The following is a 25,801-nucleotide window of genomic DNA, read 5'->3' as shown; positions in this document are numbered from 1 at the left end:
TGCAACTGGTTTTCTGTACTGGACAGTAGGTTCATAAACGCCTCTTTAGATAATCTAAAGTTCTTTCAAAATCTGTAAGGAAATTTCTGTAATATTAAGTACGTCAACACATTTTGAAAATTTTAAACTTACTCAGTGGAAGCCATTTCTAGGGAGTTGGATGCGCCCCTCAACTGTTTTCTACTTCTAGCTAGTTCACTAATCTTTCATCGTCCGATGAATCGTCGAACCACAACTCCGTTGTACTCATTCTCACAAAAAATACTTTTTTTAACTTTTAAAAATGTTGTTAGCAAAGGATTTCAACACAATCGGTTTTTCTTTTATTTTGATTTGCTGTATCAGCTGAGAAAAATTGTCTATTGTAAATGCGTCGAGCGATCGAAATTCACAATAGTCCTATTCTTCAACGAATAAGCACTATAATACCAAATGAAAATTCGTTCGATCAGCACTTTCGACTACAGTTCATAATAAGGGCCAATGTTTTTTGTTTTAGTATTTTATTTACATGAAATAAAGTTTTCAAAATGAATTCTTATGAATTAAACAAGATTTTATACTCACTTTGTCTAGAAATTCTTTCATTGGTGTCATTAATATTGTCTGTAATTTCCGCTTCAGGATTATTCTCGCAATCGCCAATAGAATTTCGTGTCGTTCCAATACCTTCGAAACTGTTTTCATCTTAACAATTATTAATTATAAAATTATGCAATATAGCGCACGCTAATACCACTTGTGATACCACCGCTCTTTAGAGATAATATATCCATATGATTAAGTATTTTGAATTTTTGCCTTAAAATGCCGAATGCTTGCTCTATTAAAACTCGGGTAGAGCTAAGGTGATAATTAAACTGTTTGTCAGCAGTAGTGAGATGCCCGTTATGTCTATAAGGTACCATTAAATATTTCGACAATGGATGAGCGGAATCAGCTAAAATTATAGCTCCACTTGCAATTTCAACCTGACCAGTTGTAATGCCTTTGTAAATTGGACTATTGCTCCAAACGTTAGCGTCGTGGCAGCTTCCAGGAAACTCGATAAAAACGTCTAAGAAACGAAGCTTACTGTCGCATATAAGTAGCCTAAAATATCACAATAGAGACAAAATTGTATTAGTGTATACATGTGCATTTCTGGCATCCAAGGAATATGCCACCAACCTGCATGATTATTGAATGATTTTCCTTACGGTGATAATAGCTTATAGCGTCACTCTTTGGTGTGTTAATCTGAAAGTGAATACCGTTCACGCTTCCAATAACGAATGGAAAACAGTTCGTTCTAATAGTTTGACAACTTTCTATTTTTAAGTTCTAATTTCTACTGTTGAATAATGCTCGGCTAAGAAATTTCGGTTTTGAGTCACATTGTCTTGATGGTTTTGAAAAATAGTTTATGTGCGTTTCCTTTTCCAACATAAAAGCGATCGGAGATTTCCCTATAAGTAACCTTACTGTTGCCAAGTTTCCTTAAGGTGATGTACAACGATTGCTCCAGCGAATACTTGGTGTCAGCTGTGCACCAGAAAGGGCTTAGAGCCCCACGTAACTTCTAAATAAAATAACTTCGATTATACTAAATGCATAATATCTTATAATCCAAATTGATTATTTACAAGAAATGTGTGTCGAGTCGTCCGAAAATGGGTAAAAAAGATATCTTCAGGGTAAAGTGCAATAGTTTCAAAAAAGGATCTCATTTTCCTCACTTTTCTTTGTTTGGAACAATGGTTAAACAATAAGCATTTTATCATATGTCTTCTCCTCCTGTTTTTGTCCATGTTTATTAAAAAATTATCACAACTCCTTTCGATCACCTCATCTGCTATCAAATAAGTTAAAATTTCCATTTTTTTAAGCAAGACGTTCGACGAAAAATAAACATTGCAGTATTGTTACACAGTATCACCGGAGTATCAGCTACAGAGCACCAGTAAAGTAACAGGGTTGCAATATTATTTATTGTAATTATTTATTATTATAACTAGCAAACCCGGCCCGCTTCGCTGGGCAAAGACACGGTGGGTCCACGTTTTGGCATATATTTCGAGACCCTAGTCATCAATAGGTATGAAAATTACCCCACATTAAAGCACTTATCGACAGCTTTCATTTGATGCCCATATTGCACATCCACAACCAAAGGTTACCCGGCAGGTCACGGAGCGGCATGAGAAATACTCTGTACTAAAGCATTCACCAACAGCTTCCAATTGATATCCATATTGTACAAACACATTCTAGGGTCCACGTGTTGGTCTCTATCTTGGGACCCCAGTCACGGAGCGGCATGAGAAATACTCTGTACTAAAGCATTCACGAACAGCTTCCAATTGATATCCATATTGTACAAACACATTCTAGGGTCCACGTGTTGGTCTCTATCTCGGGACCCTAGTCACGGAGCGGCATGAAAAATACTCTGAACTAAAGCATTCCCCAACAGCTTCCATTTGATACCCATATTGTATATACACATCCGAAGGTTAACCGGGCCCACGTTTTGACCTATATCTCGAGACCCCAGTCTCGGAGCGGCATGAAAAATACTCTGTACTAAAGCATTCACCAACAGCTTCAATTTGATATTCATATTGTACAAACACATTCTAGGGTCCTCGTTTTGGTCTCTATCTCGAGACCCTAGTCACGGAGCGGCATGAAAAATACTCTGAACTAAAGCATTCACCAACAGCTTTCATTTGATACCCATATTGTATATAAACATCCGAAGGTTACCCGGGTCCACGCTTTGACCATTTTCCCGGCAATTATTCGAATTTTTCTCACCTTTAAAACCTTCCCTAGACCTCCACGAATAATTCAAGACCAAGATAAGATAAATCCGTTCAGCCATTCTCGAGTTATAAGCGAACATAGGGACAGATTTTCACATTTATATATATAGATAAAAAAAAAGCTCCTCATAAAAAATATCTGCCGGAGTCGGCTTGAAACTGTAGGTCCCTCCTTTTGTGGAACAATATCAAGACGTACACCGCAAATAGGACGAGGAGCTCGGCCAAACGCGCCAATTATGTATAGTATATACATATATATAACTATTTAGCGGCTCGAACACACTCATAAGCTTGGACGATGGCATCATCCGATCGGGCGTCACTTGGAGTGTGTGAGAGAAATATTCTGCGGAAGAATTTTGTACCTTTGCACGTTGGTGAGGACGAATATCGCAGGCCATGGAACAATCAGCTGTATCAGTTTTACGACGCCATAGACATAGTGTCTAGTGTTTTTTACGTGAGTACCTGCTGGCGACACTTAGACCCACGGTACCCAAAGGCACACGGATCAAAACAATGCGTTGATCAGCGCCCCAAAAATGCAAAAAGCACTTAAGGTACCAATTGGCAGTGTGGCATGGACACACTAACCTCATCGTGGTTGGTCTCCTTGCCGCGGGGATGGGGCTTAAATGAAGGCTAAATTTCCTTTAGGAATTTAACCTGTCATGAACTAAGAGGGAAGCTCCGTATGGGGATTGATCGAACACCCTTACACGATACTGCGTGTGCGATGCTCGTCCAACCACCTATACGGAGAGTACCGTACCAACACATTCCCAAGTCAAGGTGTGCTTGGAATCGTGCCGAGGACTGAATGGTGCAGGGAATTAAAACATGTGCATCGCGAACGGAGTTTCCCTCTCGAATACCTGGCCGCCTTCGAGAGTAACTGTGGCCTTACCGCGGTAAGGGGCGCTGCCGCGGGGGACCCCATTACTTCCCCTAAATACTCGTGGGTTGTGGAGCTTGACGTAGTCAGGCGAAGCAACCGTAAGAAACAGAAGAATATGAACACACAAAAAAACGAACTAAACAAAAAATTTGTGCCGCGCTACGACACAATACCATCCTCCGAGGAGGATACCCTGCTGGCCTCCAGCCAAGATACGGCTGAGTCAGCAAAGAGTAAGGGAAGTACCAGCCATAGCACACCCGTACGAAGCAAGCAACAACAACAACAACAAGTTCTACCACAAACCTCGAAAAAGGCGGCGGACGGCACTCAGAGAGAGAGTCAGGCCGCTAGAAAACACAAATCCGAGGGTGCCCTCATGAAGTCTCGCTACACGAAGGCGAGGTTCATTCTAAGCAAGATTGCCAAAAATGAACTCGCTGGAGCGACTGACGAGCGCGACGCGGCCGACAAACTAAAATACCAGCAGGTGGTTAAGGAGTACGAAGACTTCTTATCCAACAAACCTAAGGAGGACAACAAGAAAAAAGGCGATGCGATGAAAAGGAACAGGTCACAGGACGTGATCGACCAGGCACCGAAGAGACCTAAGGTGTAGAGCAGCATCGAAGAAACAAAGCAACGACCGTTCAGTGAGGTGGTTAAGGATAACCTCCTATATGCACTGATCGACGAGACCACAAACAGTGGCAAAGTGGTCCTGCAGAAGTGGGGGCAAGTGGAGGCCAAACTGTCCAAGCTCGTGTTAGACAAGCATGTGGTTGGGGCACAGGGACGAACTCTCCCTTCCTTCGATTCTGCAGGAGTACTTCGCGGCTGTAGGGTTATCAAGTGCGACGACGACTGGTCAAGGGTTGTCCTAGAAAGGTGTGTTGCTGAGATCAGCAGCACACTGGAAGGCTTAAAACTTAAGCTTATTCCGGCCAAGGACATCCCCTGCCCTCCTCGCGCTCGCATTTGGCTGCCGGTGATGGACTTGAGCGGTGCAGAAGTGCTGAAATACCTGAAGTCACACAACCCTGCGGTGCCGATGGACTACTGGGCAATCGTGAAGGCAGAAAAACCGCAAAAGAGCAGCATGTCATTCGTTCTGCAGATTAACGATGAGGGCCTGCCAATACTAAAACAACACGACAACAAAATGCGGTTTGGTCTAAGAAAGGCCAAACTGAAAATTTTCAAAGCAGACAGCAATTAAAATGAGGAAGACCCAGATGAGGCAGACAACAACATACAGCTAAAAAGACTAGAAAAGCTCGACCTAGCTGAAGACGATAATAAATCCGATGCCTAGAGCCACACAGGTGAATCTGCAGCACTCGAAATGTGCTGCAGAGAACTTGGATGTCTTCCTCAGGGAAGGGGACATCGACATCGGTTTCATACAGGAGCCCTGGGTCAGAGACAACGAGATTAAGGGGTTCCAAAACAACAAGAGCATCAACATATTCTACAACAAAGCAGACGGTAAGCCACGGTCATGCATAATCACTAAAAAACACTTAAAAGCTTTTCTGTGTTCTAATTTTAGCACTCCCGATTTGACGGTGGTGAAAGTGGAGCTGCAGAAATCGGCTATATACCTGGCATCGGTGTATATGCCACATGAGAAACCGGCGCCGCCAGACGAAGTGGCTCGATTCCTGTCAACATTGAACAGCACGGACAAACTATTGATGGGCTGCGACGCAAACGCCAGAAACGAGCTTTGGGGCAGTTCAGAGACGAATGAAAGAGGTGAGTCACTTTTCGAATTCCTATTAAACACCAACCTAGACATATGTAATGTAGGGACCACCCCAACCTTCACTTTTCCGAGCTCGGCAAATTTTCCAGGCTGGGAAGAGGTCTTAGACATTACCCTATGCACAAATAATAATTCCCAAATAGTCACAAATTGGAGGGTATCCGACAAGAGATCCTTTTCAGACCACAGCTGGATCCTCTTCGATATCAATCTTAAGCTTGAGAAACCTTTCCCATATAGAAATCCCAGAAGAACAAACTGGCATACATTCCACTCTAAACTTCAAAACTTAAATAGAACCATAACGTCAAGGGAAGACTTAGATGAGAAAGTAAGAGCTTTCGAAACTTCCCTGACGAAAGGACTTGAAGCTTCATGTCCCGCCACATATGGCAAAATAACCTATCCTACCTGGTGGAATGAAGATCTAAGTAAACTCAGGAAAATGACAAGGGAAATCTTCAATATCTGCTACAAACACAAATACTTCAAACCCTACAAAGACTGCCTTAGGGAATACAAGAAAGCAATCAAAGAGGCTCGGACAGAGGCTTGGAGAGATTTTTGTAGTTCCATAGAATCGACCAAAGATACGGCCAGACTAGGCAAGCTCCTATCCAAGGAACACTCCTGCCCTTCCTTCTTGAAGAAAGACAACCGAGAGTGACAAAATCATCAGCCGACACACTAGAACATCTGGTAAATACACACTTCCCAGGCAACACAGAATATATTGAGAACAATACTGACAGTGTTCAAACATCCAAACTATCACCCATTATAATCAACCACATCGTATCCAAAGATACAATATTATGGGCGATAAAAAACTTTGAACCATATAAGGCAGCCGGTCCAGATGGGATATTCCCAGCCATGCTGTGGAACACTCGAGAAACGACGATTCCTTGGCTGGGGGCCTTTTTAGCTAAAAACCTTATGCTAGTGCACATACCAAAAAGCTGGAGGAGGGTAAAAGTGATATTTATCCCTAAAGCTGGTAGACGCGGTCATGATACAGCGAAAGATTTCAGACCCATCAGCCTATCCTCCTTCATCCTCAAAACTCTCGAGCGATTGTTGGATGTATATCTCAGGGAAAAGATTACAGACTCAACGAATTCACCATCTCAACATGCCTATCTCAAAGGAAAATCCACAGAGACAGCTCTTCATGAGGTTGTAAGTGCGATTGAGAGGAGCATAGAGTACAAGCAATACTCACTAGTCGATTTTTTCGACATAGAGGGGGCCTTCAACAATGTTACCACAAGATCCATAATTGAGGCTCTTAACATGTTAGGCATAGACATAGGTCTCAACGAATGGATAGAGAACATGCTCAAAACTAGAATAATCATCGGTGAGGTAGGCAGCAGCACGATAAAACGCTCTGTCAACAGGGGAACCCCTCAGGGAGGAGTCTTATCCCCTCTACTGTGGTTACTAGTCGCCAACAACATCCTCACCAAATTTAACCGAAAGGAAATTAAAGTGGTGGCGTACGCGGACGACATAGTGCTTATGGTTTCAGGAATGTTTCCAACCACAATCAGTGAGATTATGGAAGGAGCTCTGGTATTACTCAGCAATTGGGCCACGGACTGTGGCTTAAGTGTAAACCCGAGAAAAACTGAACTGATGCTATTCACCAAGAAAACCAAGGTGCCAAACTTTAATCTCCCAAAACTAAACGGCGTCAGCCTCACGCTAACCAAACAGGCAAAATACCTAGGGGTTATCCTGGACCCCAAACTCAGCTGGAAGTCCAACGTAGAGTACAGGGTAAAGAAAGCGAATATAGCACTTTACACATGTAAGAGAATGTTGGGAAAAAATGGGGTCTCCAACCAAAACAAAGCTGAACAAGATACAAAGAACAGCGTGTATCCTAACTACAGGAGCGCTCAATGTACTAACACATCTATTGCCATTAGATGTACACATTAAAACAAAACCTACTTGCAGCGCGGTGAGACTCCGAGACATAGGAAACTGGACAACAAGGCCGTACGGTCACAGTAAGATCCTCCTACAGGGACCCCCGGATCAGACTACACAGTCCCCGACCTCAACTTCAAGAAAGGCTTTACGGTATGCTTTCCACCGAGAGCCGAGTGGAGCAAAGGAGAGGTGATTGGAAGACACGATATCGAAATTTATACCGATGGTTCTAAGATGAGCTGTGGTGTGGGAGCTGGCTTCCATTCGGAGCCACTCAACCTATCTCAATCAATTCGTCTTCCTGATTATGCCACCGTGTTCCAGGCAGAACTTTTAGCGATCAGAGAAGCATGCAAATCCCTAGAACTCTACAAGGAACTTGGTGCAAGAGTAGCTATCTTCTCAGACAGTCAAGCATCTATTAAGGCCTTAGACTCCAACTACATTTCATCCAAACTGGTCTTACAGTGTAGAGAGGAATTGAAACTGCTCAGCCATTGGCTTGAAATTACCCTGATATGGGTTCCCGGTCATAGGAACATACGGGGCAATGAGATAGCGGATGAGCTAGCAAGAAAGGGCTCGACACTAGACATAGTAGAGGCAGTGGCAGTCTCCACCCCACTGAACACACTAAAAGCATCCATTGCTTCATACTATCATGCTTTAGCCGAAAGAAGATGGAAGCAAATACCTACATGTATTACAAAAAAAAACACATGGCCGTCATACAAAATCCAAAGGACGAATGACCTCCTAGGATGTTCTCGGCCAAACATTTCACGTATCGCTGCAACCCTTACAGGACATTGGAAAGTAGGGGATCATGCAGCTAGACTCAATCTACCCTTCAATCCTATCTGTAGAAGCTGTCAAGCGGAAGGGGCGAAGGAGAGTCTGTTCCACTATTTATGTGAATGTCCGGGACTAGCCAGGGCACGACTCCGATCCTTCGGTAAGCCTTTCTTACAGCAAATTAAAGAAATCTCAGACATAGAGATAAAGGATTTGCTGCTATACTTGGACCTCACTAAATGGATCTGACTTGGAAAACAACAAATAACAACATCATCTTCACACGAGATAGTGGTAGTAAAACGGTGCTGGTCACTAATTAGGAGCATTTTCAGCTCAGAAATGTTCAACCACCTCAACAACAACAACAACAACAACCGCCTTGGTTATATATACTTAAATACGTCAACAGAGTTAATTGGGCCGGCTTCGCGGAATTTACCGCTCTCCCTGTCCTCACCGATGCCCGCGTAGGTGAGCGCGCATTCCGCGCATTGCAGCTGCTCCGGCTTGTTTCATTCCTAGTGGTAGCAGCATTTTACATCTGAAGCAGCTGTTTTAGCAAATGCGCGTGACTACTTGCGCCAGGCCGGTCTCGGGAATCCCCCAAATGAGGGATCTGAATTTGGAAATTCAGCAACTGTTCATCCAACATAAGCGGACCCACCGGGAAAAGCATAAGAATACCTGCAACTTCACCACTGCTGTGAGTAAGCTTTGGTCCATCGTTAGATCCTTATCGAACCCCACGAAGTGCAAAGGAGGGTAAGGAGGTTCACGTTGCCATCAGTAAAACAAAAGCTTCTAAAGCCATTGACACCGAAGAGGTAAACTTGCTGAAGCTGAAAAAACTAGGTCCATTGGGAGTAGGATATCTCACAAGATTACTCAAATTGTCCATAGCCGCTCTCATAATTCCTGACCAGTGGCCAGTAGAGAGAGTGGTCCCACTACTGAAACTTGGGAAACCCGCCATGCAGTCTTACCGCCCGATAACTCTCCTTTTCCTAGTTGTAAGGGCTCCTAAGGCCCTCCTCCTCTCACTCTACATGAAAAATCTGAACCCAGCCACACATCAGCATGGATTCCGCCAAGTGCATAGTACCACCACAGCACTCACCGCCATTAACTCTCAGATGAACTTAACTCTCAGATGGGCTTAATCAAAACCACCCCTGTGAGGGAACTGTCCTAGTAGTGTTGTACTTGAAAAAGGTTTTCGATACAGTAAGAAACTCCCGCCGATACTGTACGGGTGGCTCGCTAACTATTTGAGTGGACGGCATTCGTCAGTCATTTTTAGAGACCACAAACTCTGAACGGTGGAAGATAAAACAAGGTGTTCCGCAGGGTGGTGTATTTGCTTCCTTGCTTTTCAACTTCTACATATCGGAGCTTCCCCACTTACCAGAGGGCGTCTTCCTGATCTCCTACGCCGACGACTGCACGATAATGGCGTCGGGCAATGACATCGATGGCTTGTGCTCGAAAGTGTACGATTACCTCAAGAGAATTTCTGATTTTTCTCTGCAGGGAATCTCCAACTTTCCCCCAATAAATCCATGGCGGCCCTCTTTACCACCTGGACGAAGGAGATCAAACTATAGCTAAAGGTAAAGAATACCGACCGTTAATAACCTCACAACTTTTGGGGGTCACCTTCTTTAGTTTTCTCTCCTTTTCTGCGCATATAACCGCAATTGTTGCTAAAGTCCAGAACCGCAAAAAATTCCTCAAATCGCTAGCGGGTAGTACTTGTGGCAAAGACAAAGACTTGTTGTTGGCGAAATTTAAAACAATTGGCCGGTTGGTTTTGAGTTATGCTGTGCCTGTCCGGTCGCCTGCTTGCGGCTGTTACAGAGGTAGACACGGACTGTCGAATTTTGTGATTGCATCTGCTTATTTTCCTTACGATGCTCTGGAAGGGTCATCACCTCGGAAGGCTACTAGTCTCGTGAGGTTCTGTGAGCGTCGCAATCTGGGCCTTATTCTATGTTGCGATGCTAATGCCCAGCATACAATTTGGGGCAGCACGTGCAATGCACGGGTCTCTCGACTATTCGAATTTATCGCGTCCTCTTGCCTAGACATAGATACCAAAGGCTCACAGCCAACGTTTGTAACAGCTAGAAGTTAGGGTGTGATTGATATCACCCTATCAAACTCAAAACTTGGGTGGTCAATCAAGAACTGAAGATTCGAGCTCAGACCACAGGTACATTGTGGCGAGGAGGCACAAATGCCATTGCCCTCTATAAACCCCAGAAAAACAGACTGGCAGGAGTTTAGGGGAGCGTTACGGGAGCTTGACGTGACGCCACTAAGACTTCGAAAAGAACAAGCCATTGAGGCGGCGGTTGAGAAACTCAACGCTGCCCTAACTGAATGATTTGAGTCAGCTTGTCCAATTCGACCTCTCCCTAACTGGACTCCCGTTCCTTGGAGGAATCGAGCGCTCCAGATATTGAGGCGTGAGTCGAGGAAGCTTTTAAACCGAGCCCTTAAGATTAACCTTGCTGAGGACTGGGAGCAATGCCGTGATGTTCAGAAGTATTCCAAGAGGCTCATTCGGGAATCGAAAAGAGCCTCATATAGGGAATTCTGCAGCGGTATATAATCTCTGAGTGACACGGCGAATTTGGTTATTATCCTGAAAAGGCACCCAACTGCAAGGTTGGGGTCACTTAGGAAATCTGATGGCTCCTTCATGGAGCGGCAGAGTGAGACACTCAGCTCGCTGATGGAATCTCACTTTCCTGGTAATCAGATAAGTGTCAGCCAGCAACAGCCCTTATTGTTAGAAGCGGTTGTCAGAGCTGCTACACCTTCTCGGCATGATTGGTTGCTAGTGAGGCCTTAGAGCAGAGGCCTTAGACAGCCCCTCAACCACATCAGGCGTGGTCGAGTCCTGTAAATCCAGGCTAAACTATGTCGGTAGACATAATAGTCTGATGCTAACATGGGTCCCGGGACAAGTGGGTATCGCGGGTAACGAGACCTCTGACTCCTTAGCTCCGTTTTGCCACTCCCTTCTGCGGCCATCAAAGCCACGGTTAGCAAATGGGTAACTACAACCCACAAACGAGCTTGACAGGCGGAGAGAGGCTGCAGATGAACTAAACTGATGTTATCTGTCATGTCCGATCGACTGTCGCAAGCACTTCTGTCATTGAGCAGAAGAAAGTGCAGACGGCTGGTTGGACTGATGACGGGCCACTTCTTGTGAGCGAAGCACATGGAAAGGTTGGGCATTTCAGACAGCTGGGCAGACCAGCTTGTGAAGAGGAGGATGAGACGGCGGACCACTTCCCGTCTGCCCCGCCTTCGCTCGAATCAGGTTTGAGGACTTTAGCACTGATGTGTTAAGAAGATTTCTTCGGAGGTAGAGTAGGTTTAGAGAAAATTAAAAGGGAATCCAATGCTAGTACAATGGCCTTAATTAATGTCTGAGTGCTGCAGTTGCTAGTTGTCCAGACAAAAAAAAAAAAACGTTACTAAACCCTGTCAGTGCAATGTAGTTACCGGTCGTTTTGGTCTAGCTCATTTAACGGTTGGCCCGGGAAATTTACTGTTTCCAGAGGTTGGGTCAAGAGCGAAAGGGGTGTTAAGTGAGTCGAGTTTATGGGGCGTGTGGAAAGGTGGTTAGTATCGTGCGGAGTGCCTTCACATACTAAACATATGCTTGGTATGTCGGGGTCTGCCACAGTATCTTGAACGTAATTGTGCCAAAGTTACGCGGGTCAGTCGGGGTAGCTGGAGCTCTTCATCTGCTGTGGGTGGTGGTCGGGCCCCAATTACGGCATTCAGGGTTTGGGAGATTCGGAGGGTGGTAAGTGTCTCCCGATGAATTTCATTGAGCGTGTGTCTAAACATTATCCGGTCCAGTAGTTGTTGTTAGTTTGGTCCAGGATATTGTCGGAATGGTTGAAAAGATGCCTCCTGACATACCTAGGAGACGGCTCAGGTTCTAGCAGGTGTTTACAGGGGTGAAACCTACGGTAGCACCCGATTAGAAACTGTTTGGTAAACAGTTTGTTGAGCTCCTTAACTGAGAGCAACTGTTCATATTTATGTAGGTGTTGCATGTGGGACATCAGGAGGCATCCCGTGGCTGTCCTAATATCAATGCTTTGGCATATCTGTAGCTTTGTCCACTGCGTATCACTACTTTCAGCGTATCAGACAGGCCCAGCGTAATTTAGAACCGGCCAATTGCTTTAAATGTCAAAAGGAACATTTCTCTGTCTTTGCTCCAAGTACTGTTGGCTGGAGGCCCTTGTTGTGGGTTTGGACTGTAGTGGCAATTGCGGTTGTATGCGCAGAGAGAAAGAGCAAATTAGCAAAGGTAGCTTCCAAAATTTTGGAGCTGCTTACTGTCGGTATTGGTGTGTCGTTGTCTTTTACCTTTAGCTGTAGTTTGACATCTTCCGTCCAGGTGGTAAAGAGTGTCGCCGTGGATTTAGTGGGGGAATGTTGGAGGTTCCTCGAAGAGGAAAAGGCCAGAAAGTCTGTTGAGGTATATGTTCGATTTGGAATACAAGCCATCGATGTCATTGGCCGACGCCATTATCGTGCAGTCGTCGGCGTAGGAGACCAGGGAGACTCCCTCTGGTGGCTAGGGGAGTTTTAAGATACAGAAGTTAAAAGGGTGAAAGGACACCACCCTGCGGAACACCTTGCTTTATTTTCCTCTGGTTTGAAAATACGACGACGACCACTCAGATAGTTCGCGTTCCACCTCTTCAGCCCCAGCGGGAGGACTGTACAATATTATGTAGTAGCGTGGCATGCTGACTGTTTCGAAAGGATAGTCCTCTCGCAGGGGCGGTATAGGTTGAGCCCGCAGTTCACCTGAGTGCTAATGACGGTGAGTGCTGTGGTGGTACTGTGCACTCTTCGGAAGCCATGCTGGTGTGAGGCTGGGGTCAGATGTTTCGTGTAGATTGGGAGTAAGAGGGCCTTAGGAGTCTTTACTACTGAGGAAAGAAGAGTTATCAGGCGATAAGACTACCCCTCTTCCTGCTGGCCACTTGTCAGGAATTATGAGAGTAAGACATCCTACTCCCAATGGACATGTTTACCTTTTCGGGGCCAATGGCTTTAGAAACTTTTGCTCTCTTGATCTCCACCTGAACTTCATCATTGGAGAAAGTAAGTGGCGCATTGTTGTTTGGTAGTTTGTACAGTCGTCTGGTGGCACGACGTTTGAATCTGTCGACCGGACGTTTGGATCTGTCGCGATCTTGTCTATGCACGTTATAGCATACGTGGTTATCAGAGAGGAGCTAGCGTCAAGTAGTGTATTCTGGAGTGCAGCTATTGGGATTTCATGTCAGATCATGAAGTCAATTAACTCATCTATCTTGCTTTCGAGTCCATTACAGTTAAATTGTAAGAGTTTGAAACTCCTCGCTATGACTTGTGTAATGGAGGGTGTGACGGACGCGTGAGGTTGACGTTGGTCCTGTTGTGTGATCCGTGTCATTTGTTACGTCCCGATTGTAGTGGGCGGCCGTGCCATATTGGGCGGTTGCGGATGCAGGGCTCTACTCCAGAGAGCAAAGCAGTCACGTGCGCACTCTCGGGTGATGCGTAGGCCAGAGCACCTCCGAAAATGGCAGCAGCCATTGCAGGAATTGTATTTGACTGATGACACAATGAGACATCAGTGCTACCTGTTAAATAGCACAGCAAAATGCTCAGCAAGCGGTTTATCCCAGGGTTCTACCGAAGGTATCACCTTTGCAGACATCTGCTTTAGCCCGAGTCACCTCTCAGGTACGTCAGGAGACATTTCTTTAACTACACTGAATAAATCTTGTAAGCTACAAAAGCAACAACGACGACACCGCGCATTCATATATTAGCGTATCTAAACAAGTTAGTGACATTAGAACAGTTGGTTTATTGTTCTTCAATTCGCTTTTAAGTTAGAATGTCAGTAAAACAGAATGACGGAAAGTTTTTTTAATTTCGTTTTTTAATTAATTTTTCTTTGCATATAAAATCTTATTTTGTGTAAAATTTTTTTTGTAATACTCGTATACGTTGTTTCAAAACTTATTCATTCTTATTTGTTTAGACATTGATTGTTGGTGAGGTCCAAGCAGGCGTGTGTACTGAATAAAATATCCTTCAAGAAGACCAAATGTGTTGTTATTATGTTATTTAATTTGAAAATTTTATCTTACATGTAAACACTCTTTGTCAGGCGATAGTGAACTATCTCCTGTTTAATTGCGTTCTTGATTGGTAGTACTGGGTTCGGTTGTGCAGATAGTATGATAATATATGTACTAACAATTTAACTCAATTGAACGCATCTCCAATACGCTTCCATAGTGTCATATTCTGGACCTAATTTGTACAAATTAGATGTTATACAAATTTATACTGGTATAAACCAGTCAAAAGAAAATAAGTATAATATCATACATGCTTTACTTCGCGTATTGTTTTCAGCTATATTATTTAAAGTTTACCGCAAACATATTGTGTTGTGTATACGCGACAATCTAATTTTATCCATTTCTCATTAATTCCATTCCTTCTATTATCTTTCTCTTAAGAAGGTGGTGGATCCTTCTATAGATTCGCGTTGGGTGGTTCTATCTTAAGATCCGCTTAGGCTTTAAGACACATAGAGAGTGGTATACGCGGTTTGTGTCCCATTTTGCTCCCCCATCAGGCGAAGTCAGCCTCCACTACGCTGGTACCATCTACGGTTCCGCGGAGCTCACCTGAGTAACATCACTCCCACCTTTATGCATCTTTTTCTCAATTCGGAGATCCCGCTGGTTATCTAACACAAACGGTCTAAATGGGTTGAGCACCTGAAGACCCGCAACCTCTGCTCTGGTGTTTGATCAACCATAAGGCCGTTGTCAAAGCCGACGAAGGACAACATTTAGGATGGCAATCACTTTTGGTGGCTGTACCTCGTGGGACCCGAAGTGATGCACCGCTCCAGCGATGAACTGCAGGTGGTCATCAACAAAGTAAAACCTTCCAAAGCCATTAGGCTCGACGGGGCTAACACGTTGACGGTGAAAAACTTTGGGCCATTGGAAGTAGGACATCTCACAAGGGTCTCAATCTGTCCATAATTCCTGACAAGTGGAAAGCAGGGAAAGTGGTCCTACTAGTGAAGACGTAGCTGCACATAATCATGATTTTCGTAGAGTGCACAAAACCACCATAACACTCACCGCCGTAAACATGTAGACCAAAAGGGCTCCACCAAAATCGCGGCCCTGCTGGGACTGAACAGGTGGTTCGCGAACTACTTGTGGGTCGGCATCTGTCTGTCATCTTTCGAAACAATATCTCAAAACCGAGGAGGGTAAAGCAAAAAGTACTGCAGGGTGGTGTCCTTTTACCCTTGTTCTTCAGTTTCTAAATCGAAACTTCCTCAACCACCAGAGGGAGTTTCAATGATTTCCAGGCCGTAGAAGTAAGCTTGAAACTTGTCAGAATACTCTCATAATAACAGCTACGGTATGTCTTCTGATGCCATCCTACAACATCCCCATAACGAGTACTCCAAGCTTCCATTTAAAGAGCATAGTACTTTTCGAAGCGCCCTGGGCGAAGGAATTCAAACTGCAGTTAAAGGTAAGAGTCTATTATACACCAATATCGACCGCAATTGCCTCCAAAACCCAAAAACGGAAAAGGTTCCTCAAATCGGTTGCTGGCAGCACTTGGGTCAAAGACAGATAAATGTTGCTGTAGAAATTTAAAGCAATTAGTCGACCGGTTCTGTATTATGCTGTTCCAATCTGATCCCTTGATACTAGAGATTCGCATTGAACAATGATTTAGACTTCTCAGAATACTGCTGTTAGGACAGATATGACATGCCTACTGATAGCTCCCTTGAAACACCTTCATAACGAGTACTCTATACCCCTAGTTAAAGAGCATAGCATATTCCGGCCATCTGCTATCGCATTCACTTGCTAGAGGCCGAACCCCCTCTAAGGCAAGTCAGTAAAAATCTCTTCGACTGCAATGATGAGATCCAGGACCAGACACTGGATCCGACAGTGTATAGATAAATATAAAATGATCTACATCTAGAGTATCTTTCCATCGTCCTATACTCTGGACCCCCGAATGCCGACGTCGGAGTCCAACTATCACCAATTGCAAATGAAGAAGATCTGCAACTATCACCAATTGCAGATGAAGAGCTTCAGTTCCTTCGTGAGGCCGGCGTAATTTTGGCTCAATCACGTTATGGATATTGTAGCAGGTTAAACTTGTACTTGGCGGCCGCTGTAGCCGAATGGTTTGGTGCGCGATTACCATTCGGAATTCACAGAGAGAACGTCTGTTCGAATATCGGTGAAAACACCAAAATTAAGAATACATGACCGCGATTTCACGGGCGGCCCCCGTAGCCGATTGGTTGGTGTATGACTACCATTCCATACCAAAATGATTGGAGACGTTTTTTCTAATACCGGTCCCCCGTCGGGAGGCAATGTCATGTGCCCGAGTGTATTTCTGCCATGAAAAAGGTCCTAATAAAAAATATCGTCCAATATCAAGACGCGCATCACAAATAGGAGGATACCCAAAAAGGGTATAAGCACTAATTATATATGATATATATATATTTAATTTCACCTCTGATACCGATCCGCAGTGATGGTTTCGCTTGGTTTTAACAGTTCATAATAAAAACCACCAACTTGGTCCCACCAAATACATAGCATAACCTTCGCAGAGTGAATATTCGGCCGAGACGATGACGTAGAAGCATGACCGGGCAGTCCCCATGACTTTTTTTTCTTCGCTGTAATGAATCCATTTTTCATCACCCGTCACGATGCGATGAAGAAAGCCCTTCCTTTTTTTGCCGCTGGAGCAGTTGTTCACAGGCGAAAAAACGACGTTCAACATCCCTTGGTTTTAACTCATAAGAAACCCAAGTCTCCTGCTCTGAATCATGCCCAAAGCATGCAATCGCTTGGAAATGGATTGGCGGGTAATTCCTAATACTGAAGCAAGCTCTTCTGCGTGTGACACGGATTCTCATTGAGCAATGCAATTGCAGCGGCTTCGCAGGTTTTTGGCTTTCCTTCACGCGGACGGCGGACGGTCGTCAACATTAAAATCACCGTCTTTGAAGCGACGGAACGAATCTCGGCACGTTGTTTCACTTAAAGCAGCATCCCCATAAACTTTTTGTAGCTCTCGATGCGCTTCAGCCACCGTTTTTTTCGAATGAAAGAGGAAAATCAACACTTCCCGCAAATGACGATTACTCGGCACAAAATCAGACATTTTCACAAAACCAAAAGGATATGATATCAAAACAAAATGACTAATGTGTCGAAGCAGTTTGTTTATCATATGTCTAAAGTTTTTGACGTTTAGTTTAAGTTAGAATCGACTAGCACACACTGCTGGCGGCATCTATTGACAAACAGCGGAAACTTTCACTTCTGATGCGAGCAAGCTGTGGCCTACCGTAAGGTCCTGTCCAACCTGTCGAAGTACAATCGCATTCTGGTTGCGTTTCGTCGACAATTCTTGCTTAATCCTCCAGCCTCCGCCAGCAAACTATACGAAATATGCAAAGTATTGGTCTATTTAACAAATTTTAAATAACACCAATTGTGGACATTGCAACTCGGATTGCGACTTTTGAGAGTCATGAGTGCTGTTAATGGCCGCAAATATGTAATAAGGGTCAACAGCATACAAAAAATGTTCAGCAAACGAAAAACATGAACCAATATCATTAATGAAGATAATAAATGAGAGGATTCTTAGAGGGGGCTCTAGAGGACGCAATAAATTTACGGAATGTCACATTATCAACGGATACAACGTAGTGTCTATTGGACAAATATGAATCGATCCACAACAAAACGTGGAGTGAATGTCCATTCACCCAATTTCGACAAAAGTATTCGGTGGCGTACCTTGTCAAAGGTCAGTGTAAATGTGTTTGGGAAAGCTTGCAATGAAAGCGTGCCTATAAGGCCAAAATATCACAGTTATTTCAAAAAGTTTTGAGACAGACGAGAGTTTCGAGAGTTGGTTATAAATACGAACATCTTACTTATTTCCCCTTTTAAATATGAGGGTAACGGATGTCAATTTCCCGTCATCAACAAAGAAACCAGGACAACGATTTATTAAAAATAATTGTAAGAGGTTCTGCACGACACAAACAGTTCTTCATCAAGTCAGTTGGTTTTAGATGTGGACGTTAGCTTTCTAATACTATTGACGACAACAGTAACAGATTAGCACAATGCACAGTGGTCCGACCAGAAGGCGTTGGCGGACAAAATTCAAAAACTCATTTAATTAAGCTGAAAATATATTGATCTCTGTTTATAAGCTGAATGGCCCGAACTACCGTCAAAGCCCCACTTAACAATTAAAATCAAACATTCGGAAGGAAAGGTGATCAAAACAGACTCTGCAATTCCAACTAAACGTTTTTATAAATGGTCGAGCAGTGATTGCAACTGAATTTCTGCACTATGTTCGCTTACTGTAATCTGGTCAGGGTAACACCTTTTCTTAGCTTCGAAAATTTTATGGTAAGAAGGATATAGATCAATTCCTCTTTCTATTGCACCAGATCTTATAGAAAGATACTGATGCTTTGTCAGTCTATTAGCCACCAAGAAAGCTAAAGCTTCATCACTGGTATAAGAGGTAAAAGTTTTAATGGGCTTAGGAATGTCTTCAACCATTTTAAAAGTATGTGCTTCATGTCTCACTAAAATTGCACCCTGAACGTTACCTTCTGAACGCAAATTTACTGATGCAGCATACGCCAATTCAGACCCGCTTGATTTACGTAAATTCTCTACTTTACGTCTCTTGGAACGTTCGCAAACATCATTGAATATTTTTACGGGGCGGCCAACATTAGTACAGCTACCAGAGCCAGATGAAGAGGATTTAAAGTTGTCGTTTAAGGGAAAATCATTTTTTTCAGCTAACCAAGATGCATTCTCATTTAATACGCGACCCCAATGTCTGTTAGATCGTTCTAATTTTCTATTAATATCTTTACAAAAATTACTAACAATCTTCAAAACCTGATCTTTCAATTCTTTCACACTATTATCATGGTATTGAAGCTTCTCAAGAACGTAATCTTGTAATTCTAACTTCTTTGACTCGAAACTTTTTTTTTCTGAAGAACGGAAAAAAATAAATAACTCCTTTTTTTCAAAACTATACGTCATTATATCCTCCAGTGACAGATAAAAATGTTATATTATTATATATAATTTTATTGTAATATATATAGTGTTATATATACATATACCATATTAATATTGTAATAATATTAAAAAAAAATTTTGTTTTTTTAATAAAATTTTGTTTTTTTTTAGTTGTCTCTTAATGCTGATGGGGTCTGTGATGTCTTTTTCTGTCTTTTACACAAAATTGCATAAGCCATATGTAACGTTTTGCCTGTGGGTAAATGCACAAAAGCTACATTATTTTTAATTTGCGCAACAGGTTTCAGTTTGAGATCATAGCTGAAATATGTGGCTACATCACTCATGTTGATTTCAAGTGGACCGGTGTGGCCCACTCGAAAAAATGATCTTTAAAAAACAAATTTTCGAAAAATTTTGAAATTTCAAAAAAAAAAAATTGGATTTTGTACCACAACTTAAGAGAATTATTGTATTACTGTTTCCGTTAATATATTCAATTATCTTTTTTTTTTCAATATTTGGTTAACAATCAAATGGTAATATTTATTTGCAGACATGAAAATGAAACTCTTGTATGAAGTACGATTTGCATACAATTTCATGTTTAAAGTCAAAAAACTACAATGAAAAATTTTTTAAATTAAGTAATATTTTCAGGAAATCTGCCTTGAATATTTAAGAAAACATCTGCATTATCAAATTTTTATTTCAAAAATGTTGAAAAATTGAATTTTGTCCGGCCGCCGGACCACTGTGCAATGACCTAAAATTAAGAGAGGAATAGCTCCTTCAAGGCCAAGTAGAGTTGAGTTCAAAATTAGAACAAAAAAGTCAATAAGTAAATCTGTAGCATCTATGGCAGAATTTGCACACATAGGTATGTTCCTATTGCAAAAAACGAAAACATTGTTTTTAGAATTTAAAATCTAATACCTGCACAAGAACTTATTCACACAGCTTAATTAGTTTGGCATTGAATTACTAATGCACTAGGTAACTAGTCCTTTTATACTTATACAGTTTGCAAAAATTATTTTTCAGATTATTCAGATGCCTTACATATATGTATACATTCTTATAATAAATAGGGATGTGCTTGAAGTGCAACTCAAAAACCTTCGTTTTAAAGTATTGAAAAAAAGAAGTAAAATCATTGTTATGGAATGCATCACCCGAATTAATCTATAATATAAAAATAAGTCGGGTTTTCCTTCCTGACGCTATAACTCCAGAACGCACGAACTGATTTCCACGGTTTTGCATTCGTTGAAAGGTCTTGGCCTCCGTGAGGTTTATAGCATGTACTCTGCTCAGTTAATTTCATGTGACATTTATTATGCGCACGTTCTTTCAAACGTTCATTTAAAACCGGTACTGTGTTCGCTGTGATATTGTGAAATTGAGGATAAAGTTATTTGTTTCCTAACAGTTCAATTGGAAACCATTCAATCAATCACGCGTATTGTAGAAATTTTTATTCAACTTGAACAGCTGGAATTTGCCCTTAAGGTGGTAAGTTGAACTGTGTAAATTATGTGGTCGTGCATTTGAGGTTAAATTCACCAGTCTGTCCCTAGTCCAAAATGCCGAGAAGACGGCGTGCGAACATGGACAATAATACTGGTGGCCTATTCTTCTTGGACGCACCTGGAGGAACAGGGAAAAAATTTGTCGTTTCATTGATTTTGGCCACCATTCGATCAAGATGTGACATAGCTTTGGCGTTAGCATCATCTGGAATTGCGGCGACTCTTCTAAATCGCGGTCGAACTGCACATTCTGCGCTGAAGTTGTCACTCAATTTAAACACAACTGATACTCCAACATGCAATATTTCCCGATCCAGTGCGATGAGAAAATTGTTGATGCAGTGCAATGTTGGAATGAGTGCACAATGGCACATAAGAAATCACATGAAGAACTTAACTTCACACTGAAGGATCTTCGGCGAAATAACAATGCCTTTGGCGGCTTGATGATATTGTTGGCAGGCGATTTCAGGCAGACGTTGCCAGTAATTCCCCGTGGAACGCCTGCAGATGAATTGAATGCTTGCCTGAAGGCACCACCTTTGTGGAATAACGTAAAAACATTATCGGTAACCACTAATATGAGAGTTCAACTTCAAAATGATCAAAGTGCTGCACAATTTTCCAAACAATTGTTAGCTGTTGGAAATAGAAAACTCCCAGTTGATGCGACAGCTGGATTAATTACTCTTACCAACGACTTTTGCCGATTTGTAGACTCTCAATTAGTTCTTATTGAGAATGTTTTCTCAAGCATTAGTGAGAATTATCAGAATTATGCTTGGTTAAGTCAATGAGCAATTCTCGCCGCGAAAAATAATGATGTACACGCACTGAATTTCACCATTCAATCAAAAATCGATGGCGATTTGGTGACATGAAATCCGTTGATTCCATAACAAATCCCGATAATGTAGTAAATTATTCAACGGAGTTTTTGAGCTCTCTGGAGTTACCTGGATTTTCACCACATAACTTGCAACTCAAAGTTGGTTCAGTTATTATGATATTGCGTAATTTGAATCCACCGCGACTTTGCAACGGTACTCGACTTGCGGTGAAAAGACTTATGCCGAATTTGATTGAGGCAACCATGAAAATGTATGTATTCCTCGAATACCAATGATTCCGACCAATCTTCCGTTTGTCTTCAAACGATTGCAATTTCCAGTTCGCCTCGCGTTCGCAATGACAATTAACAAGTCGCAAGGCCAATCGCTTAGTGTTTGCGAGATAAATTTAGAAAAACATTGTTTTTCACATGGGCAGCGTGTTCACGAGTTGGGAAGCCATCTGCTTTGTTTGTGTTAACGTCAGACCAAACAACAAAAAATGTGGTTTACCAAAAACTTCAATGAAATGGATAATTTGCGGACACGTATAACGCTTCGATTCAGTATTTACTTTGGATTCACTTTAATTTTTTACTTAGAGAAGTTCAACTAAATTACACTTCATTTTTGTAATCGAAATGAATTCATTACTGTTGTGAAATGAAATAAAATTTTTCCTTTTCAAATATAAAACAAAAAAAAATAATTTTTCTTCAACTTTTAATCCCCAAACAAAATGTTACAAAAAACGAAGCCATCTGGTGGCGAAACGGAGTTCGCCGGGTTTGCTAGTACTTAATAGAATTTCGTAAAATTTGAAAAATCACATGAGCTGTAGTTGAATCTGATACTTTAGCAAATTTATATAACTCCAACTCGGGAGAAAGAGGATTATGATGTGCATCAGTTAGAGAGATGGTTTCAATACTTTCCGACAAAGTGTAGTGGACATTATTGGAAATAAATACTCAATCTAATATTCTGTTAAGGCTATTATACAAATTATTAATTTTTATCATAGTATTTCAATGCTTAAAAACTATCAACGACGTGAATATGAGCGATGCTTGATCCTACTGACACATCATTATCAGTATATGCAAAATATAAAAAATCAGCACTGTTTGTGGAATGATGATCAATGAATGTGTCAGAGCTGGTAAGTGCTTCCAATGACGCTCGAAAATTTTTATTAATGCCCCCCTGGACCTCATCACTGGTTTGCGATCCACCCGCTTCTATAGTTCTTCTATACTTGGTGAAAGAAGGTTCACTGTGCCCCAGCAGCACAGTTGGGCCAAGGTTATACCCTGAAGGTGGCAGATTTCAGTGAAGGGCAACGTTTAAATTTAGGCTGCCATCCCGGACTGCAAGCAAGTATGCAGTACAAACAAGAGGAGATCGGCCAAACATTCAACGGGCGAATATTTTTTATGACATGTTGAAGATGTGTTACGATTTCCGTTTCGCTCGCCAGTCGACTGCTATATATATGGCATATATAAAGAGCTCTGATGAATACGTAAGGCTGTTCCAAAAACTAATTCTACTAAGGACACCGAATTCTTAATAAAATAAGCTGTAAATTGCTGTTCGAGGTTGTGGAATAATATTGCCGACTTTAGAGCCCAATGTCATCGCTCGACCATTGGTTTGCGGGTGGTAAGCAGTTGTGCGCAGATGCTTAACGTCAAGACATTCGAAAAGTTTTTGAAATAAAGAACGTCCAAGATCTGAAGTTATGTCAATTGGAATGCTAAAGCGTGCTATCCAGCTCTCTGTCAGGGCTTTTGTTACAGTCCAACCGTTCAATTACGATGCAACAGTAGCGTTAGTCTCAGAAATCGGACGCTGCCCAACGATGTCTATATGTAAAACGAAAAACGTTGAGTCGGGCATTCACGACGTTTGAACGGTGACACACTATGTCGCCCGGTTTTATTACTTTGACACTGGATGCAATGCTTTGCAAACTGGTGACTATCCCGTTGTATGCCACTCCAAACGAAACGTTTGGTCATCAAGTTTGACGTAATTCGCATGCATGGCCTCCGATGGCCAGTTTTTCTGGAGAAAGACGTCTCGGTCGGGGAAAGACTGGTTGGCCGGTAGTATTATAATAAATCGGTGAACGACTGTAGACTTTGCCAACAGGCCGCAGGCGAGTGATATCGGAAAATTCTTTTATTAAGTTTGAAAAATCGAGGCTTGCAATGATAGTCGACACACTCGACAAGAGTTGATTTGAGTTGCGTTGAGTTGAGCAATTGAACATAACGTTTTAAATACATAAATGTTTTTCGGTCTAGCAAATACCATCCATAAATTTCGGGTAGCAGGTAATAATACGATAAGAAGTCGGCTCCAATTAAATATCGGAAATCACAAAACTCCACATAAACTCTATTCCACGGTTTAGGTTAAGGTTTAATATTATTGATGTACCTGTTGAACCAAGGAGGCTTTCATGTGGAGATAATATCTTGGTCTTAACATATACTATATCAACACATTCATTTCCCTGGGCATGATTTTCTGCTTTCTAAGGAGATTTCTGCGAATTCTTTATTGAACGGCTTTTATGGCTACACTAGTTCGAACCACGCGAGTACGACCACTTCTCTTTCTGTCTGTCACTTCAGATGTATAACAAACATTCTTGAAATATTATATTAAGTTTTTTTAGCAATTTATAAATCTCACTTGGACTTTTGCCACACCTATGTAATGCAATCTCTGCAATGCGATTTTCCTTAGCTCCCACTCCATTGTTAACAAGCGGAGTTTGCCACGAAACTGAGCATAATTTATGAGTAGACAATGCTTATGAACAAAAGCAAAAATACCGGAACTTTTTTCTACGAATTGGTTCTCGCCGTATGCATTGTAAAATTTGTCACATAATTTACAGCAAGACTAAGTACATATCTTGTCAATCATAAATAAATAAGTTAAATTCCTTTTAATAAAAAGATAAGCTTATTAAGCTACTGAGTCCATACTCCATTTATAAAGAGTTTAACCATTTTCTTTTTAATTTGTCATAATTCTATTAAAATTATATTATTTTTTATTTTATTAGTAGAAACAATCAAGTGATAAGAAAGAACATTAAAGTGTCATCTACTACTTGACTAGTGCTTGAATTAGTTTAAAAAACATTTTTCTACAGCGGTCACATAATTTATACGTACACTCACATTTTAGAAACAGATACACCTGATACTTAGCACGATTTATACAAAAGAACATGATTTTAATACAATATATTCGTAAAAAATAACATTCTTATTCAATATTTAAGGAACAGAAACTTCCAAATTCATTTCTGGAAATAGAGAACTTAAAGTAGTAACGAAATAAGGCAAAAATTTTTTGCAAAAAAAGCCATGCTTTCATGAGGTAAGATGAGTGTTTTGGCTCATTGTCTTGTTGAAAAAAGAACCCTCTAGCAGCCAGTACTAATTATGTTTCAAAATTTCATTTTATCATCAATAAAACCATTTTTTCTACCCCAGATGCAGCTATGCACCCCCAAACCATTGCATTTCCTCTTAGTTGCTTAACGGCAGAAAACGATTTTTTTCATTCTGTTCTGTATTTTCGTTTCGCTAAACTTTTGGATGTTCTGATCCGAGAACATTAAATTTCGACTCATCACTGACTGGCTCATTTTTATAGCGATTGACGAAATCCAGTCTCTTTCTTTTGGTGATTAGCTTCCAATTTACCAGTATTAACGTAATTAGAACGTAGAATGCAAGCACAATTTAATAACCGTTTTACGCATTTCTAATGGTAAATCCGCACTTCGTCCCATTTTGTCACTTTCAATCGAGATATTACGCGCAACTGAAAGGGAATCGGCGATACAAACTAAGAAAAACCAATCTTATTTCGTTTTCAGCAATATTAGTAAAAACACAAACGATTTTTACTGTTACTTTAGCAACAATAATATCATAAGCTGCAAATGTTTTGAGCAAAGCTTAAGTTTTTTACGTACTACGCGGGGTG

At 41.7% G+C, this 25,801-nt stretch overlaps 1 pseudogene; it reads right to left on the bottom strand.

The window, feature by feature from the left end:
- Positions 1–538: 538 nt before the first annotated feature.
- LOC129250684 (uncharacterized) lies at positions 539–1,763 on the bottom strand (annotated as a pseudogene).
- Between the last annotated feature and the right edge of the window lie 24,038 nt (positions 1,764–25,801).

The sequence above is a fragment of the Anastrepha obliqua genome, chromosome 6, assembly GCF_027943255.1.
Source record: "Anastrepha obliqua isolate idAnaObli1 chromosome 6, idAnaObli1_1.0, whole genome shotgun sequence".
Classification (NCBI taxonomy): Eukaryota; Metazoa; Arthropoda; class Insecta; order Diptera; family Tephritidae; genus Anastrepha; species Anastrepha obliqua.
Note: the sequence above shows the minus strand (reverse complement) of the source record. Positions and strands in the feature narration are given on the sequence as shown.